This window comes from Phoenix dactylifera, chromosome 3, assembly GCF_051530095.1.
Source record: "Phoenix dactylifera cultivar Ajwa chromosome 3, Ajwa_hap1_PhDact_Kaust_v1.1, whole genome shotgun sequence".
Lineage (NCBI taxonomy): Eukaryota > Viridiplantae > Streptophyta > Magnoliopsida > Arecales > Arecaceae > Phoenix > Phoenix dactylifera.
Window position 1 is genome coordinate 36216610 of NC_143192.1, and position 19401 is coordinate 36236010.

At 42.5% G+C, this 19401-nt stretch overlaps 2 pseudogenes across 2 annotated transcripts; both read right to left on the reverse strand.

Moving 5' to 3' along the window:
• Positions 1-4036: 4036 nt before the first annotated feature.
• Positions 4037-5961, reverse strand: LOC103712978 (malonyl-coenzyme A:anthocyanin 3-O-glucoside-6''-O-malonyltransferase pseudogene; annotated as a pseudogene). The gene has a single exon (XR_015976277.2). The product of XR_015976277.2 is annotated as a malonyl-coenzyme A:anthocyanin 3-O-glucoside-6''-O-malonyltransferase pseudogene (transcript).
• A 7100-nt stretch (positions 5962-13061) lies between these two features.
• On the reverse strand, positions 13062-18730 carry LOC103696201 (1-aminocyclopropane-1-carboxylate oxidase homolog; annotated as a pseudogene). The gene is made up of 4 exons (XR_016400053.1): positions 17486-18730; positions 17208-17271; positions 17028-17165; positions 13062-16817 (listed from the first exon to the last, which is right to left on the reverse strand). The product of XR_016400053.1 is annotated as a 1-aminocyclopropane-1-carboxylate oxidase homolog (transcript).
• Between the last annotated feature and the right edge of the window lie 671 nt (positions 18731-19401).

Below are 19401 nucleotides of genomic sequence, written 5' to 3' on the forward strand. Positions count from 1 at the left end.
CTTGCCAGAAGATCTTTTGAGATATCGGAGAAGCCGGAGAGCAGCACTGTAGTGTGGCTAAAGCGGACGATGCATAAACTGATTGAGTATGTGAACTGAATAAGTAATGTCAGGTCGAGTAATTGTCAGGTAGATGAGCCGGCCAACAAGACGACGATAAAGAGATGGATCTGACATTGGCGTGCCATCAGTGTCGGAAAGCTTCAAGTTCTGCTCCATGGGAAAGTCGACGGGACGAGTGCCAAGCATGCCGACATCATCTAATAGGTCAAGTATATATTTTCGCTGATTGAGAAATATGCCTTTGGCGGAGCGGCCAACTTCAATACCGAGAAAATATTTTAGAGTGCCCAAGTCCTTCATATGAAAGCGAGTGTTGAGAAATTGCTTCAAAAGAGTAATGGCTTGCGCATTGTCACCGTAACAACAATATCGTCCACATAAACCAAAACATGGGCACAACCATTCTTAGAAAATTTGCTAAAAAGATAATAGTCAGCTTTGGAATGAAGAAAACCAAAAGCAGATAATGCAGCCGAGAGTTTGGAAAACCAATTCTGAGAAGCCTGCTTTAAACCATAGAGCGATTTGTTTAACTTGCAAACCAAAGTGGGATGAATGGTGGAGAGACCAGGCGGTAGTTGCATGTAGACCTCTTTCGCTAAATCGCCATGAAGGAAGGCATTGTGCACATCCAATTGGTATAGCGGCCAATGCTTAATGGAAGCAAGAGCTAAAAGACAGCAAACAGTGGTGAGTTTGGCAACAAGTGCGAACGTTTCATGATAGTCCAGACCCTCCAATTGAGTATAACCTTTAGCAACAAGTCGCGCTTTATAGCGTTCGATAGAACCATCTGGCTTATATTTGGTCTTGTAAACCCATTTGCATCCGATAGCATGCTTGCCTGGAGGAAGGATGGTTAAACACCAAGTGTTATTGTCAGCCAATGCTTTAAATTCAATATCCATGGCAGCCCGCCAATGTGAGTGTTTATTGGCCTGAGTGAAGGTAGTGGGTGTGATAAAGGATGTGAGAGCAGCCACAAATGCTCGGTGAGGAGGTGAGAGTCGAGAATAAGAGAGACAATGAGAAAGTGGGTGAGCAGTAGAGGAAGAGGAGTTGGGTTTCCCAGCAATGGAGTATTCAAAATCCTGGAGGTAAACAAGGGTTTTGGATAGGCGAGTAGACTGGCGAGTTAGGAGAGAGGGAGGTGCTGTGGTTTCATCTTGGGATGGGGTGGATGTGGGTTCAGCCAGAGGGAAAGAATTATCTTGAGTTGTAATAGGGTCTGAAATAGAATCAGTAATAGTGGGTGTTGAAGGCACTGGCGAATCAGAAACATCAGGAATGGGACGTGGCATGATAGAGGAATGCTCAGGTGCAAGGTCTGAAAAGGGAAAATGTGTTCGTGAAAAACCACATCACGACTGACATATATGCTTTTTGACTCTAAGTCATAAATACGGTATCCCTTTTGCCCGAGAGGATAACTAATAAAGATGTCAGGCCGGGATCGGGTATCAAACTTATGAGAGATTTGGAAATTTCGACCATAACAGAGACACCCGAAGACATGCAAATGACTGTAGGAGGGGGGCAAACCCAAAAAGAATTTCATGGGGGCTTTTCCCAGATAATAGAATAGTAGGAATTTTGTTTATCAGATATGTGGCAGTAAGGACGCAATCGCCCTAGAAAGAAAGAGGTAGATGGGCTTGAAAACGAAGTGCTCGTGCCACCTCAAGTATGTGGCGATGCTTGCATTCTACAATACCATTTTGTTGGCTAGTGTGAACACAAGTGCATTGGTGGACAAGCCCATATTCCTTAAAAAATTGTTGAAGGTCATTGGCGAGAAATTCCTGGCCATTGTCAGTGCGAAGGGTTTGAACACAAGTATGAAATTTTGTTTTGACAAAAGAAAGAAAGTGACGGAGAAGAGATTGAGTTTCAGATTTACGACGCATTAAAAATACCCATGTAGCACGAGAAAAATCATCAACAATGGTTAAAAAATAATGTGCACCTGAGAGGGAAGCAATTTGATAACCACCCCAAATATCACAATGGAGTAAACTAAAAACATGAGTAGAAGAAATAGAACTAGAAGGAAAAGGTAATATAGTTTGTTTGGCTAAAGGACAAATGTCGCAAATACAATTCTTAGAAAAAGAAATATCAGGAATAGATTTAGATAAAAGCCGTAGACGCTGAAGAGAAAGGTGTCCGAGACGGCAATGCCAACAGTTGAAGGTGCTGGGCGGTGTGGGAGAAGCAAGATGTGCAAGTGGTAAATCCAGAATATAAAGTCCTCCATGTAGTCTACCCACTCCAATCGTTCTCTTCGATTGAAGGTCCTAAATATGACAATGATCAGGATGAAAAATTGCAAGGCAACGAAAAGTATGTGTGAGATGAGAAATAGAAAGTAAATTTAGATTAAAGGAAGGGATATAAAGAACATCATCTAGGCAAAGCCCATTAGGCAAAATAGCAGTTCCTGTAAAGGAGATATTTGCAGTCTGACCATTTGGTAAAGTGACAGGAGCAATGGTAGATTGTGGTGTTAGTGTGACAAAGGAGGACTTGGAGCAAGCCATGTGATGTGTAGCCCCTGTATCAATAATCCAATATAAAGAACTCGAAGCAGAGAGACAAGAGATATTACCAGAAACATTGGCTGCTGGGTTAGATGAAGTAGTAGGAGCCATGATAGAGAGAAGGGCCATCAACCGCTGATACTGATTGGAGTGAAGGGCTCCCCATGAGCGTGGCCTTTAGTGGTAGTATCCAAAGAAGCAGAAGCTTGCTAGCTGTGCTGATTGGAAGGAGACGATTTGTTCCTCCCTTACTGTCGATGCCCATTATTTTTATTGGAAAATCCATGGAGAAGAAAACATCGATCAATCGTATGATTGGTCCTCTTGCAATGATCACAATATAAGGTACATTTTTGTGAAATAGGAGGACGACTAACAGAAAGTGCAGCAGCATCAGTAGAAGAAGTAACCAAATGCGAATTGCGGTGCCGTTCCTCCTGAAGTAACAGGGAATATGCACGGCTAATAATGTGAAAAGGATCCATCAAGAGGATCTGACTACATATAGCATTGTAGCTTTCATTTGAGCTCATAAGAAATTGCATCACCATTTCTCGTTGTTGAATAGTTGTGAGTTCCTTCGACGAATCGCAGGTGCAAGATGGAATAGTGCTATAGAAAGATAGTTCATCCCATAATGCCTTTAGGCCAGTAAAATAAGTAGCAATGGGAGAAGTATCTTGTTGATGAGTAGCGATAGACCGAGAGAGTTGGAATATACGAGAAGCGTTTTGTTGGGAGAAACGGTCGTTGAGTTTACTCCATACCTTGCTGGCTTTCTCAGCATATATCACGCTATTGGCGATGTCATGATGCACCGAATTCAGGATCCAGGAGTATACCATTCGGTTGCATTGCTCCCACTGTGAGGCTTTAGCATAAGATGAATCAGGCTTCCTGATGGTTCCATCGACGAAACCAAATTTGTTTTTGGCCATGAGAGCCATGCGCATGGCCCAGCACCAAGTAGCATAGTTGTCTCCGGTGAGACTCTGAGTGACGAGAGAAATACCAAGATTGTCAGAAGGATAGAGAACATAAGCCGAATCAGAACTCGTGGTGACACCGCTAGAAACCGAGTTGGTGTTGCTGTTGGAATCGGCCATGATACTAGATGGGTGTGATATCAAAGCTCTGATACCATGTTAGAATCTAAAGAGGATTGTAATGGAAAGGAGGAGGAAGAGAGAAAGAGTAGAGACCAAGAGATAATGTGGTTCGGCTGTAGTAAGCCTACGTCCACAATAGAAATCCCTCTCATCTTTTTATTATATTAGCAGGGCTATAGCTCTCCTCTCTCTTATAGGCAAAAGTAGGAGAAGAAAGAGAAGGAACGGCTCCCATAAATCAAGAAAACAGTTCCTATTATGTTGCCAAAGCAAAAGGAAAAACAATCCCATTGATTACAATCACCAAAATCACCAGACACCAAATAGGTAAATCACCAAAAATATATCCATGCGTCACGCGTCCGCCCAATTAGGGATATCGTCCAATAATACATGTATAGTTAATCCGGCTTACACATAATATATTCGAGGAGAATAATTATCCAAACTATTTTTCTAGCTAAACCTTTTGCTGATGACTTTAAGAGCAATTCCTTCTGCTAATTGGACGGATACATTGTACTATGAGAAGAACACGTCTCTCTCTCTCTCTCTCTCTCTCTCTCACACACACACACACACACACACACACACACACACACATTATTTTGCGATCAGTTTCAGGCCATTCAAGAAGTGAGTCCTCAATTCATCCATCACATGCTTCGGGAGTACCATACCGATCTCGATTCCTCCTTGCTCTGCTCTGCTCTCTGCCACCGAAATGTTTCCGGCACCAGAGATGGACGTCACCAAAACCTTCTTTGGTCCTCCCCATCCGAAATCAGTCTCATAAACTCTGAACTTTGGCGACCCCGCAACGGTCATCGGTTGCTCAGGCAATATAGACACAAATCTTCGTAGCCAGCTCTCTGCACCATCCAAAATTCCGTGTTTTATTCCTTCAATTGCTTTCCCAATTGCCTCCGCCGCTGCCACAAACCCTTCTTCTCCAATTACATCGCCTACCGCCACCTCTACAAAACAAGGCCCTACGCAATTTCCAAAGTATGATGCCGGGACTGGCGGCTGCAGTCGTTCCCTGCAATCCACCGCGAATCCTGAATAAGCTTTCCTATCACTTGCAAGGCCTCTCATCTTAACAAGGCAGACCCATACATAAGCAAGCGCAACGACGATCGTCGAGCAATGGAACGATGTCTCCCGCTCCGCGGCTCTGGCCAGAACCAGTCTCTTGAGGCTTTGAATGTGATCTTGTTTGAGAGAGAACGTGGCATGGACCATGTCGGCGAAAGGAATTTCCGCTGATGGTTCAGGAGCACTCATTCTTGCTACATCATCAAGGAAAACCGAGTACAGCCCTCGAGGATCGGAGATCAAGGTCCTGTCAAACAGGGGCGGCGGCGCCACCACGGGCATCGAGCCTCCCGACTTGCATGCGGAGGCCCATGACTTCATGAAATGCATGGAGCTAGAGCCGTCACATGCAGCATGGTTGATCGAGACCCCGATGGCGATGCCATGATTCGGGAACACGGTCACCTGCACGGCTAGCAAAGGCTGAGCATCTTGGGCCTTCGGCAGCTGGGGGACCAACTGCAGGAGCTTGGAGATGTCGCATCCATGGTCGTCGGAGAGATCGTAGAAATCACCGTCGTGCTCCGCCACGGTGAAGGAGACAGAGTCGCCGTCGACGTAGGCTATCTCGTACCGGTCATCGCTGCCGGGGGAGCGACGGATATTACCGGCAAGAGGGAAGAAGTGGTGCAGGGTGACAGACAGCGAGGCTTTGAGGTTCGGGAGGCACGAGTCTATGAAATGATCAATTGGATGGCGGAAGTCATAGAAGAAGAGGCGCGCGACAGGGTGTTGAACTAACCAGATTGCGTCAAAGAAGGTAAGGGGGAGAGATGCAGGAGCAACTGATCCGGGTGGTGGCGAGACCCGGGAGTTCTCCAGAACTCTGAGCGCTGGGAATTTCGACGCCATTGCAGGACACTACTATCTCAGGTTCCAACTGGAATCAAAGCCCGCAAGAGAAGGTATTACTTGTAACGGTACCGGGACTTCTAGAAAAGAAAAGAAAAGTCCATGGGGACGACGCATGCGTGGTGCATCTTTTCTTCCCCCTCGCGAAAGATTAAAAACCGTGTGCGGATTAGACTGGAGGAGCGTCGGAAGCATACAAGGAAACTGCGGAGGAACCGAACGAAGGGTTGCCAAATGGCTGCCATTTTTATTTTTTATGTAAAGTTGCAAAACAGATTTCTGTTACTGTGATTAACTTGTCGTTGCCGTGAACAAATTGGTCCGCCTTGGGGTCAATATGCATCGAAAGATCTAGTCTCTTTGGCCAAAAAAAAGATCTAGTCTCTGATTACCTGCTCTCCGTTTGTCGAATGGCCGGTTGCGTTCCTGCGTAAAAAACTAGTGGTTGCCTAATGTTCTGGGTTCTGTTCGGCATCGACAAATGCGGCTTTTGGTGCTCTGTTTGGGTTGGGTATGGTTATGGCTTTTCTTTGTGACTGTTTGATGTGAAAGCTCGTGGTTCGAGCAAACTGAATTATAGATCGATCTTTCATGGCAAGCTTGGGTACTTTGAGGATAAGGATTAAATTTAGACGGTCCGGTTTCCATGATCATGGTCATCTATGTATTGCACGATGGTCACGTTGTACATGGGAGTGCATGCAATGCATGGATGGCTGTGAGCATGGAACCAAATTGTCGAGTTTGATCACGGACTCGAGGGGATTTGGACTCTGGTGTACGATCCTGTTGCTTTCATGGAAGAGGTCAGGAGTTCAGGCCTGTTGAAAAGTGAGGTCCTCAAAGAAAATTTGGCCCCCGTGTCTCTCTCAGGAAGGTTAAGACCCCTCCCCAGCTATTATTAGAAAAATAAAAATATTGACAAAGAAAGAGAAGGAAGTTTAAGTCCTAACATATCAAGTTGGGGCAGTAAGACTGTGTCTTCTGCATTGCTCATTCCAAGAAAGCCAGCAGCTAGCTGGTCCCACGTCTTCATACCAACTGAATAAGACAAGGAGTTGGTCCATCGGCTTGGTATTAGAGTCGCATAAGGAACACCGTCCATAAATCTTTCTTGGCAAGAATTTTTTTGGAGGCACGTGAACTTTCCAAAGAGATTTATGAAAGGGCCAGACTACTCCTGAGTTGATGATGTACATAAGTTAAAACCAATCGAGATGAATTCTTCACCACATTCAAATAATAGCGTTTGAGTTGCATCCATCTTTCTCACAAAAAAAATGGTTCTCCTTGTTTCATGACATCAACAGTTGGATCATACAGCAGCCATTTCGAGGTCTATACAGATAGATCAAAAAAAAAAAAAAAAAAAATTGGAGTGCTTTAAAATCTGTGCAAGTTAAACCTCAAATAATGGGTTTGATATACAAAATTTCATTAACTAGAATCCCCAAGAAGATATTTTCGATATGAATCAGTTGGATATCGTATTCAAGTTATTAATATGGATGTGTGCATACGATAGATTATGTCCAGCCTGTTTGAAATAATTGCTGCAGAAACTTATTTTAATTTCTTTTCTTGTAATTTAGTATGAGAAAATTGTAAAATATTTGTGGTATATTAATTCATAAAGATGAATGAAGTTCACAAACCTTCTTTTCTTCTTCTTTTCAAGTACATAGCGCCAACGCCGGCAAGATTTAACATCCCTCCTGTTCTAAAAAAAATTAAAAATAAAAAGTTCGTGGATGTAGACTGCTAAGGACCCAGGAGGCAAGGACGAAGGAAGGGGAGGATTCGTAGGAGTCCACCATCAGATCTCCAAAGAATCCTCCTATTTCTTTGCGCGAATCCATCATCGGACCGCGCATTACACAAATCTCTAAATACTCCAAACTCCATCATTTATCTATTTCCATTGATGTCTAAGCAAGTATTGGATGATCCAACGGTGGATTCTCACCGAAGAAAGAGAATCCTTCTTTGGCACTGATAGTACGGGAGGAGCAAGCTTTGCCATTAAGGGTCCATACTTCAGGGTGATTGTGACTGGTAGTTGCCAAATTTTCAATACCTCTATTTTGCGGGCAAAGTTGAGGGCTGCTTGGACCGGCCTAAAATATGCCTGGTACGTCTTGCAAGCCAATATCTTAGTGCCTGAGGGCAACTCGACTATTGTCATTGGTTGGATCCAGCAAAGTATGGGAGGGATGGGTGATTACCATCTGCTCGTTAGGAATATTCGAAAGATTGTGAGTGGTGGGATGGCCCTGCAGGTCAGGCATGTACATCGAGAGGCCAACTGAGCAACAGATTGAATAGCCTCCTATATAGCTTACCACCACTACACAAAAAAAGAACATTACCGACTCTTATTTGCCGACGCTTATTCCAAGCGTCGGCAAAAAAATTTTTCCGTCAACATTTGCCGACGCTTTTTAAAAGCGTCGGCTAATGACGACGCTTAAAAGCGTTGTCGAAGTTAATATGTAATTGACGACACTTTTAACGATGCTTTTTAGCGTTGTTAAATAACGACGCTTAAAAGCGTCGTTGGAAGCCAAAAAATTACCTCATTTTAGTCCCACATCGACGGATCTAAAAAAAAAATTGTTTATATAGCCAAACCCAACCACTCTGCACGAATGGAATGAAGGTACCGATCGGGGAGGTTGTTTGTATTTCTGAATGGAGGAGAAGATGCAGACCGCAAATGGTAATTTTTTTGCAAATGGGAATTCGCGACGCTTTAAAGCGTCGGGAAACTGGAATTAGCGACGCTTTTAAAAGCGTCGGAAAATATTTTTTCCACTGTAGCATAGGCGATGCTTTACCGACGCTTTTAAGCATCGCTAATAGCCAAAAAAAGCGTCGCTAATGTCCTAGTTTCTTGTAGTGCACTCTGGAGAGATCCTGTGGCTGGGGAAGAGGGGACTATCCTGTGCATTTCGAGACTTATTATCTTTTGATTTTTTTTTAATGTATTTGTATCCGCTATGTATGATACATTCGTTTCGAAGAAAAAAATAATAATAATAATAATAAGCCGTGGATGATTCAATAGGGGATTCGCATCGAGGAAGGGTAATCCTTCTTTGGCGCCAAAGATACAACCTGTTTCCGAAGACTAGAAGGGATTCCAATATTTATGCTTTTTGGTTGCTTCGTTCGGATTTTGGGTTGCATTAATTTCTATTCTCTTGCCAAAGAGTCGCTTTCCAGGACGAAACAGATAAAGCAAAGACGAAACAATGCGACTACTCTTACCCTCGGGACGCGCCGAACTCAAGCCAACGCTCGCCAAGGCGTCCTCTCTTAGGAGCTCGGTCAGGTTGAACCCCTTCCCGAGGCCCCGCAGGGCGTCAAGGACCCTCTGGTCCCTCGTCGAGGGCTCGGAGAGCCTGTTAAGGGCCTTCAGCCGGGGGTGCCCCCACCTCGGGTCAAATCCCCATGGCACCTCGGACGCCAGAAAGAAAAACTTTCCCTTCCACTCATGAATAGAGGAAGGGGCATCCTGGAAAAGCGACATACCACCCCGAAAGACGAAATATAGCCACCCTCTATCCGCTGGGTTTGTCTTTAGCAGGAAACACCGGCGGAAAACGCTCACCGAAGTCGGGATCCCATGTGCAAGACAAAGGGATAAAAACCCGACTATGGTCCTCCACGAGTTCGGAGCGAGCTGTGCTGGGACGAGTTGGTACTCCACCAGCAAGCTGCTCACGAACTCGTGTAAGGAAAACCGCAAGCCGGCCCAGAGCGTTTCACGATGAATCGCGATCCGACCTGGGGGCGGCCGCGTCACCCTATCCTCCGGCCCTGCAGTTTCGAGACGAAACCCGGGCTGGAAAAAAAAACCGGGAGCGGATTAGCTCCAGCTCCTCCCTCGACAGACTAGATCCAACTTCATCCGGACCAAAACCCATTTTGGAGAAAAACGAAGTAACCTAAAGACGAAAGAGACGGAAAAAAGGAGAAAGAAGGAGAACCCCCTAGCTAACACAAGGAAGAAACCTACGGGGGGAGTCGCCGGAAATGACCGCCGGCGAGATTCTGTTGAGAAAGAGGACGAAGGTGGAGACGACGAGAAAGAGAAGGCAACCGAACAAGACTCCTCTTAGGGCTGGTTTGGGGGGGGGGTTTATATAGACCCCTCTAACGGCCCAGATCGGCGGGTTTGGTTTCCACCCCCCATTTGAATTACGCCACGTGTCGGCCTCGGAAGCCGAAACACCGCATTCATTCCGGACCGATGCCTCGAGCGCAGAACCGAGGCGCCGTCCCATCGGATCTCGCAGTCTCATCATGGATCCGCTGCGCCGGATCGCTCCGAAAGGCGAGCAGATGCCGCCCCCGCTCCCTTCATTTAAGAAGCCCCAGGACGCGTGGAGCGCCGATGTAATTTTAGCCTCCCAAATCCCCGTTCGGCCGATATGAGATTAAATGCATCCGACCTCGAGTAATTAGCCTAATCCTCGATCCCGCACTACCGGCTCGGCTTTAAATCCCGAGCGGCTGATCCAACACCCGACCTCAAGGCGATCGACCCAATAAATCTCCAGATCGCACCACGTGTCCGCCTCAAGGATCGACACAGCATACTTATCTAGGAAAGACGCCTTGACTATAAGAACGAGGAGCCACCCCATCAGGTCCTGGGACCCCATCATGAGTTCGCCATACGAAACAACCACGAAGGGCCAAAAGGCGCAACCCCCCGTTATAAATGCTTCGGGATGCGTAAGGGCGCCGACATAGTTCAACTCTCCTCGATCTCAATTACCATAATAAAGACTTCTACTTCCCGCGCCCAAGCTCGCAAGCGGCTCGAACTCGAAAGTCGGGGGGTAGTGTTGGGGGAGCGCAGCTTCCCCCCCGAGTGCATGAGAACCTTGCCATCAGAGGACCGGATGACGGCCGACCTCGGTGCCCGACCCCGGAACATCCGACCCGAAGAGCTCCCGACCTCGGAAGTCCGCCCTCGCCGCCCACCTACCGCGGTTGCATCCTGCCAAAGTCTGGTCAGGGGTCATACCTTACCACCGCCTCCAGCATTTAATGCGCATGACCTCTGCAAACCCCCGACTCACTCAACAATTAATGTGTATCCCCAACTCACTCAACAATTAATGTGTATCTCCGGCTCACTCAACAATCAATGTGCGTGGCTCCTGTTATCTACGGATCCTCAGTCCTCCACGGCAAATCGGCTCGGCAGTGTTCAGTCAGCCGTGACAACTCTCTGATCCCGGCCTCACCTCCGACATCGAAGCATTAATTCACCTGATCGCGCACCAACTCGAGCGATGTGCTAAGTCGTACGGCGACCTCGCCCCATCACATCATAGGTAATCCGACCCCCCTATAAAGAGGAACCCCTCCTTCTCAATGGGGGGTTGGACTCAGAAAAAAGGAAGCAAAACGCTTCTTCCCTCTTCCTCTCTCTCAAATTTAAACCCCCTCTAACTTAAGCATCGGAGGGCCGGCGCCGGAAACCCCGGCCACCGGCTTTTTGTAGGTCCCCCCTCCACGGAGGACGCCGCTCGCCGACAAATCGCCGCCCGCCAGAGTTCGTCGAAGCTCCTCCTCCTCAGCCGACGGCCGCCCCCGGGTCCAATTTCCAGCAACAGATAGTATGGTAGAAATGATGCGAGACTTGAATATGGTAAAATCCAGCCCTTTTGGGGCCTAACACTCAGCCATTTTATTGACCAGCCCGGTTGGAAAGAGATTTAGCCCACCTTTCGGCCTGCGGCCTGGTACCAAATTAGAGACCAAAAGACTGCTCCGAGAGCGAAAAAAGAAGGGGGCGGAATTATCTTTATGCTCTTTATTTTCTCTTAGGTTGGGCAGACCCTAACAAAAGGGTCCCTCCTTGCGACCCTATTAGACCCCATCCCTGTTATGTTATCTATGTCCCGGTGCCAAAGATGACTTAGTTACTGGTAAGTAATGTTACTCTTTTCTAAATGAATCGGTAAATTATAAAATATTTTCTGAATCAAATTATTTATAATTTTTAAATTTGATATATAGTATGCAATTATTAAGTGTGTGTGTGTGTGTGTCTATATATATATATATATATATTTGGAATGATTCATAAGCAAATATATTGATTTTGATATGAATTATGCTCAATTAATTTTTGATATTGCATTGTTTTATATATCTTTCGATTTGGAATATGAAACATATTTTTTTTAAGAAAAAGAGCTTTTATTCAAGATGGATTTGAACTCACGCTTTGACTATATATCAATACTTTGCTAGTAGGGGTTCTATGTTGGTATATAAGTAGCCTGCTAGTGGCAGTTATAAGTTGGCACATGATTACCCTACCAATGGGGCTTTATGTTGGCACATCAATATTCTCTGCCAGTAAAGGTTATATATTAATATTTTGATTATTTTTGAGCTCATTATCTAGTCCGGCCATAGAGTATAAGTATGGTCACAATTCACACCTAGCGAGATGAACTTGGTGTTTCATAAAACTTGAATTCTTGAAAATAAATCTTAAATTTTGATAAGAATATGATTTAGATTTAAACTTGGTGTATGATATTTTGATATTGCTGTATATTTAGATTTAATTTTTGAACTAACATACTTTCATATGCTTATTTTGAATAAAATTATCATTTATCTTATTATCTGATTTATCTAATTAAAATATTCATTGCCTACTAAGTCGTTTAACTCATTATTTGGTATTTTACTATTTTTACTGATTTGGAGAGCTATACTAGCATGGGGTTATGCTTCGAGAAAGTTATTAGAAGCAGAGTTTTAGTTTCTTTATTTTAGATTGTAATTTTATTAAAATTTGATATCAAACTTTTGAATATTGTTAGATTTATGAGATATTAAAGTTTGGATTGTAGTTACTTAAATTTAAAGTTTAAACTTTAGCTATTTAAATTTATTTTACTGCTTGATTTATCATATTATGATGGAATGCCTTGCATACTTGTGCGAATGATTTCTTATAGACTCGTTTGGTTTGCAGGAAGATGAGAGAAAAAAGTATGGTCAACGAAAAAACAGAAAAATGCCGAGTTTTCAAATGAAAGAAATGGAAAAGTAGTTTTATCATGGAAATAAGATTCTATATTTCAAAGAAAAATTCATGTAAGACATGAAAAAGTCTAATTCCCACCAACTAAAAATTGAGATAATTTTTTTTTTCAAAAGTGTACTTAAGCTTTTTAATGGAATAAAATCAGATATTTCTATTTTTAAGGGCACAACAGATATTTTATATAACTTTTTCAGAAAAATAGATGTTCAACCAAACATAAATCATTATGAAATGTGTCATTTTTTATATTCAACCAAATATTAAAAAAACATCTTTTAGTGCATCTAGACATCAGTTTTCTAAAAAAATATTTTTAAAAATAGAATTCTATAGAACAAACGAGTACTATAAGCATGTGCACAATAACTTCATCCTAAGGTACCTTTTTATGTTCCTGACTCAATCAATTTACCTGACTACGACCCTCCCTGATCCATGACTCTTGTAGTTCTCCTTTTGTCCCTTCCTATTTTTTAATCTTTCGCGCTCACTTACGCTTCAAGCCACGGCTCTACCTAGCCGCCCCTTGTGATAGTCTCCGCCTCTTTTCTCCAAACCTCACCCACCTCTCAACAACAAAATAAATATATAAAATCAAACATTTTCCATCCTTTTTATCCAAAATAACTATCAAAACAAATTATAAAATCAATTGTTAATAATTATAATATTTCTTTTAGCATATTTGCAGGGATCTTTATATTGGACTACGACTGTGTGCATGTGTTCTTAAATATATCCAGAGTATATTAGAGAGGAATAATTACAACAATAAATTTGCGATCCAAACTTTTTTTCTGCTTTCCTCACTCTATAGAAAAACCGCACGTTCTGATCACATACTCTCTCTTTTTTTTCCTTTTAAATTTAACTTTTTTTGAAAAAAAGGTGCAAGTTGTTAAAAAAAAATCAGATTAAAAAATTGCTTGAAGATGAATCTGCACACCATTTCTTATTAATGCATGTAAAGTTAATCTGGCTTACACATAATATATTAGAGAAGAATAATTATCTAAACTATTTTTCTAGTTAAACCTCCTGCTAATGACTTTACACCTACTCGAGAGAGGGAAGAACAATTCGTTTTGCTAATGGCTTGCACCCATTCCATCCCTACGGCAATGGTCGATGAGATGCTTGAGGAGGTGCGAAGGTTTAACGAAGAGGAAACCAAAGTGAAGAGCGAGTACTACACTAGAGATTAGCAAAGAAGGTGGTTTTTTAATAATAATTTTGATCTAAGTCGGCAGCATATTGGAGGGGTACATTGTATTATGTGATGACTCTAGAGCCTAGGAGACCAGATGAACTGCCTCTTGCTTTCAGGTAACATATATTTTTTAATCGACCATCGCATTACTATGTTGCATTGCCATTGTGTTCCATGATACACCAATGACCATGATTAGGATGGTAGATCTTTACTTGAGGATCCAAGCTCGTTGCAATAACTATTTCCTTCATATGAGAATTAAAAAAGCTCGGGGGTATATCTTTGGCGCAAAAGAAGGATTCATCTTTCTTCACATGAATCCATCATTGGATCATCCGCCGGTTGCTTTAAGACCTATGTAGGCGGATGAACGACAAAGTTTGGAGCACTTGGAGATCTGTGCAGTGGGTGATTGAACTGGAATAGGTCCAATTCCACTATAATTGAGGCACAATTCCCTCCTTTTTTCAGAAGAGTAAACAAATCTTCAATTAGACGAATCACGAGAAATTCAATTCCCATGACACCTTTGTTCCTTTATAATCCTATTTGCAAATAACCCATTCAAATCACCTCTATCCCTATGAGCAGCGAGGACATTTGTGACCAAGATAGATACTATATAACGCCAATGAGGGTGGTGACGAGGCTGTGTGGAAGAAGTCCATCATCATAGCGTGAAGTGCCAAAAATTGGAATTCTTGAGCAAGAATTTGTCTAACTCCAAGGTGAATTAGGTACTGAAGTTGGCTCCAAAGATGACGCAAGGAGGTGGAAATCAGGGTGTAGGTCTTGGTGCACTGGCTTGAGATAAGTGTATGCTGTGTGCTCTTTAGTTTCATATGATAGGGCGGACGAACAAGAGTGTAGAAGAGGACTTGGAAGATTCTCTCCATCTGAATCTTCTAACAACAATTTAGTACTTTCTTGGTTTTCGTAAATGGAAATATTTGGTGTTTCCAATGTCAGTGGAGGAGTGCAAATCTTCCATGATCCCAATTGTTTTTTAATCACTTTGCAATTTGAAGTAGTAATAGAAATGATGGTACTTACATTGGGCAAATGACTAGTGAGCTTGACACCAAGGACTTGTAACTTCAGGGCATGACACTAGCTATAGTGATTCCCAATTTTGCTTAAACTGATAAATTTGGAACCTTTTTTTTTCGTTGTAACGGCATCTCACTACATAAGACCGTGAGCACGCCCTAAATAGTCACAGTGCAAAATATGCTCTAGTGCTAATGGTACATACTCCCTTAAATGGTAACATCAGGGCTGAGGACTGAGAAATTTGGCACTCTAGACTCGTAAAACTAGGACAAAATGGTTGGGTTTGCTCTTAACCATTGGGAGCAAAATAGGCATTAAATTCCTGATGAGCTATTTACCTTCTTATCGTATGATGGACAAAAATCCAGTTTGATGACTAGTCACCATGATACGCATTGGAGTACTGGAAATATCTTACTGATGAGGATTGTTTTCTTCATGCAAAACAAAAAATTTAGACAACCACAATGGCTTTATATTAGCAGTTTATTGACAGCTTCCTCTTGAAGGAATCAACCATATTTAGCATAAAAAAGTTCAACCAGCAAGATTGTCCTATGTTTATGTCCATTTTCTCAAAATTATCTAGTATGTCTTCTTGATTTCTTAACCAAACATTGCCTTTGTTTTTTCTTTTTCTTTTCTTTTTTGTGCCTGGTGTCCTTTTGAAACTCTTCTAGGCTCATCCTTCCTGACTCACAAACCTTCCAAAGGAAAACTATTCTTTTCCTAGATATACAAGATGTCATCAGTGAATTGGCTGCATCTTCTATGCTTACATGCATCTGCCTCTTACATGGCATTAGAAGCTCTAGCCTACTCCTTTATCTCTTAACCTGTTAATCTTATTAATTAGTTTCTAATGTTTACTTTGTTTTCGTAACTGCTATTGGAATCAAATCATCAAGGTGATTAGGTCGTAATTTTGATCAAATCCTCCCGAAAACTAGAGCGTCAGGTTCATTTCTGACACCCCATAAGTTAATTTATCTTGGATGATTAAAAATTGAAGCCCTTACTGCAGTTCTTAAGTTGTCCAAAAGGTTTCCACTAGTTATCAACTACTCTCTTTTTTCTTTTTCTCTTTTTTTTTTTGAGGCAGAAAAAAAAAAAGAGGGAGCAAAATGCTCAACTGACATCAGCCATCTCAGCAGGACAAAAATACTGAGATGAGTCGACATCAATTTATGTCAGTTGATATGAATTATTGAAACCACATCAGCTTTCAAAATAGCAGTTAAATCTTTCGAAAGACCAAAAATTTTGAAGTGGCAGAGACATCTCAGTGTTGTGGCTCATACAGCAGGAAAGAAGATTGACTATTGTTTTAAAGCACATTTTTATATTTAACATTAAACAAAATACAAGAAAACCTTCAATAAATCTTAAATTTTAGCTTGCAAAACGTATCTTCTCGACCATCCGAAGTCAAGCTAGGCCCCTAAATTAAGAGCTAGAAGAGAGGGGAAAGCAATTCATAATGGCCTTACAGAGTACAAAAGAGAACCATCAAGGCATCCACTTATTAGCTAGCTTGAAATATACATAATACTCTAGAGGAATTTATTAGAAACATAAAAAACTTGCTATCTAGCATACAAAATACACAGTCCGGCAAACACTCGAAGTTTATTTCAGAAGCTCACACAACATCACACCTACATCCTTGGAATCAACCTCATAATTGGCACAATAATATCAGTCTCTAGTTCTTGCATCCCAGCTTGAAGTGATCCAAGACAGACTCCCCTGTAAGTCCCTTGGAAAGGTAGTGTTTGATATAGTCCTGCACAAGAAGTTCCCTGTATTTTGGAGCATTCTCATCAGATAACAACTCCTTGATGGGCCATAAAGCTTCTGTTCATCAATGCTTGGATAAAGGAACAGTGTTGCTAACGAGCTACGCAATGTAAAATGGCAGCAAGCAGTGAGTGTTGACCAAGGATAGCATGCAAGTTTCAATTCAACAGAAGTCCATACCTGAAGCTAACCAAAAGAAAGTGTACACCTACCTGAAGGAAATCACCAATATTCACTACAAGAGCACCATGAACGGGAGATACATCAACCCAATTGTTCTGATGAAGGACTTGAAGGTCGGCTCTGGCTCTGGGCATGGTGGATAGTAGTGGGCATTCAGGAGCTGTCCTCTGTTATAGTCAATGTTTTTTAGAAGTAGTGGATAGTAGTGGGCTCAGTCCAAGAGCCTCTGATAGCAGTTGACTCACAGCATCCGCTGCATCAAGTATCTGCTTTCTGTAATTCAACATGGCCTCTCTGTAATAAAAGTTGAGAGAAGTTTTACTTGATTATAATGATTGGACAAAATTTCAAATATTTCAGGTGACAATATAAGAAGCAAGTTCAGGTTAGTCGATTGAGCTAAGTTATACTTATCAATAAAATAGTTATGTTCCGGTTAAATATTCTACATCTCACCTAATACATCACCCTGATATCCAATGCTTACCTGCAAACCGACGGTATATCGCTAGTATCCAGCATATCGTCGAAGAAACAGGATAGCGTATCCCTCCAGTTGGCAGAGAGCGATTTGAAGAGGTCAAAATTGCTGGTATATCTCACCTTCTTCATAGGTTCACGAGTGTAGAATTTTGCCCTCTCCTCCTTCTCCTGCTCGTGGAACCTTCTTGCACCTTCAAGCATGTCTTCTAAGAAACCAGCCGGGATCCCATGGTTCACCACCTGAAAGAATCCCCACGTCTTCGAAGCCTCGCAGACCTCCTCGACGATTTCCTTCCGTCGAGAGGCATCATCCATGGCTCGGAGGTCTATGACCGGGACCTGGAGAGCAGTCGGCGCGCCACTGCACGGCTCTGGGCGATCCTTGGAATCTTGGCCACACCAGACTCGACGAGGCCTTTGACGCCGGCTTTCGTGTCGTCGAACTCCTTTAGCTCTTTTGCTCGATCGTAGTCTGAATAAGCTCCGGCACCGGCTGCTGCTGTTGCCATCTAGGGAGGTGCTAAGCTTCCTACTGAAGGATGGATGGGTTATGGTGCAAGTACTTGGATAGAGTGTTCCAACTAGGAGACGGAATTTATGGTGGACCCTTCTTGCTATCCAAGGAAAAGAACTACAAAAAATAATGCTAGGGTCAAAAGCCTCATCTTCATTAAGTAAAAGAATTCTTCAAACACTCTGCTTTGATATGGTCTTCTTGCCCCGGATGAGTCATAGTAGCTACTAGCAGCTAAACTATATTTCCAAGACACAGGAAGGAACATCCTCCCTTTAAATAATACTGGCAAGCTCCTAAATTTTGGAAGCTCTGCTTCATTACTTAAGGGTTAAGTAGCAGTTTAAACTATATATGCTACCTTAGGTTGCAAGGCACATAATTTACATTGTTGAACGCTACAAATGTTAGACTCTAGGTATCAGTGCTGTCTTTCCTTTGTCTGCAAGGAATCTACAGCATCAAAAGAGGATCTATATAATTCTGCTGGCACCCTCCAATGGCCCTGGTAGAATAAGGCTGCCTAGAAATTTCAAGATGCCCAAGAACTATGGAAATGCCGCCACTACCAAATATATACATGAGCTAAGAAGAGCTGGTTAAACCCGGCGACTTCAAGTGGCCACACCAGTTTTGCATCCCCTATGTTTAACTTTGATGATGGACTTTACTGGGTCTTGTCTTCCCTACCAAACAAAACAAAATGAAATGGAAAATTGTTCTCGTGTTCTACAAAAAAAAAAACCATAGAGATTTTGTTTTCTTCCTACAGGATTTGGAATGCATGGTGTTTGGTTATTACAGAGCCATGTTTAAATGGACAGCCCAATTTATGGATCATACAAATTTTTTAGTTTAGTTCTGTAGGGATATCCAAATAAGCCCCAAAAGTTGAAGTCTGACTTGTTCATGGTAATAATTACACTTTTCTACCATATTTGAACTTAAATTTTAGAAACAGTATTATACCATTAAAATCGAACCCTGGTTTTGGTTCGCCAACCCTCACCAGTTCGGTTTTCAGCGTCTATAGCCTAACCATTGAACATTGCATACAAATTAGACAACAAGGGTATATTATTTAACATGGCTGTAATTAGATCAATTGCGCTCAACCCAATATTGACTTGTTCTTGACTGAACACAACTATAAGCCAAAACCCGCCCGATTTTAAAATCTTGTAGCAAAGACCCAGATTGTCCATATTTATGGACCTCAAGTCAATATTGTTTGAGTTGCTGATCTCAAAACTGGCTGGTCTTAGATCCGAACAATTCTTCTCATAAGTACCCAAAAGGTGTACAGTGGCCACACAGTGTGTGGACCCAATCTTTATCCAATCCAAACTGTATTGGTTGGGCTGGTGAGACAAAATTTGGCCACCCCTTGCCCTCTAACTATTTGA